The sequence below is a fragment of the Aaosphaeria arxii genome (genome assembly GCF_010015735.1).
Source record: "Aaosphaeria arxii CBS 175.79 unplaced genomic scaffold BU24scaffold_22, whole genome shotgun sequence".
Taxonomy (NCBI): Eukaryota; Fungi; Ascomycota; class Dothideomycetes; order Pleosporales; genus Aaosphaeria; species Aaosphaeria arxii.
The window spans coordinates 3,784-5,338 of record NW_022983495.1 but is presented as its reverse complement, the minus strand read 5'-3'; positions in this window follow the sequence as shown (position 1 = coordinate 5,338).

The following is a 1,555-nucleotide window of genomic DNA, read 5'->3' as shown; positions in this document are numbered from 1 at the left end:
TGGCCGCTTGTCATGTGGATCAGCAGGAGGAGCCGCCGTAAGAATGCATACACCATGTTTTGATACTTTTCAACTTGCTTCATGTTCCAATGAAAAGTCTGCTGGTTTGAAAAGAAGAGCCTGCATAGTCGCTTGTTATCGCGTATCTGTCGCAGCAACCAGCGCTCACGACCGCCGAGTAAGCCCTCGTTCCGCTGATCGTCGAGGAAACTCCACCCAGCCTCAGACACGGTGGGATCGTCTTTGATGCCAGAGAGACGTAGGGGAGGCAGAGACTCTCTCCGTGCATCGGTGTCGCCCTTTGGCAGCAGAAGTAAATCATGCAGTTGCTCCTGGGCTTCTTCGACCTGATCTCGCAGAAACCAGCGCAAGTCGTTCATGGTCATCTCCAGGGACTTGTAAGAAAGGCTCTGCCCATCATCTGACCAAGATAGGAACCCAAGGCTTGTAGAAGTATCACGAATCCTTGCGCCATATGCGCGTAAGTTGAGAATCCAGTTCATTGGCGTCTCACTGCCGAATACCATAAAACGATCCTGCATCTCTGCAATGAGCTCGCTTGCAAATTGCGCCCGTCCGGCTTCATGTTCGTGGATTGCAAATTGAACCACAATCAGCTGGGCCATCTTTACCAGCGCTGACAGATCGGGCGTGCACGTTACCGCGGAGACGAAGCCATTGCGCTCACGATTGATCCCTAGCGCAGCAAGGAACGCTACCACAATGCTCTCCGTGATGGGGCCCCGCAACTTGTGGTCGAGCAAGGCAATGCAAAGGGAGAGGCAAGCGCTCTGGTCTGCCTCGGGTGCTGACGCCGCTACGACTCCATGGGGCTTGGGAAGCTTTGCCAGTGCTTCGAGTTGTGTCGGTGTAAGCGTGTAAGTCAGCAAAGGTCCTTGACAAAGCACGGCAGACCGGTACACGAAGCATAGGAGTTTATGCCAGATAGCCATGTACTTTCGGTAAGTGCCCTCTTGGAGTTTCGTCAGAAGGGGACGCTTGTGCGGCCGATGGGGTATAAAGCTGGCGACGCGGTGCAGAGAGAAGACGTTGACTTTCTCCTCGAGAACGGATAGACGGGCAGCTTCTATTACGCCATCGAACGCCTGTAGTAGGGCTACAAGTCCGGTCTCCTGTGATTGCGGTGGTGCTAGTAGCTCTGTGACTGCAGATAAACTGTGACCCTTTAGATAGCTAGCCCAACCCGTTTTCTCAATCCAGGGGTCTAGATGCATTGGGTAGCGGGTACTTGTGCTTACGCTAGCACCATAAGGAGCAGAAGATCCATCCAGGCAATCCTCTATGCTCTCCCAAGCTTTCTCGCGTTGAGTAAGCGCGTCTGTATCAACCCTCGGTCTCGCACCTCTGTGATGATAGTCGGTAGGAAGATCGATAGGCCAAAGAAACGAGCCGATTCCATGCGGTACAATACGGTGGCACGGCACATTCGGTTCCCAGGGCTTGGTAGCCGCCTGCCCGTGTTGTGTGCGCGATCGAGGGCGGCCGCGCCCCTGGGTGTTTTTCCAGCCATGCTGCGAACGACAATGATGCTGGA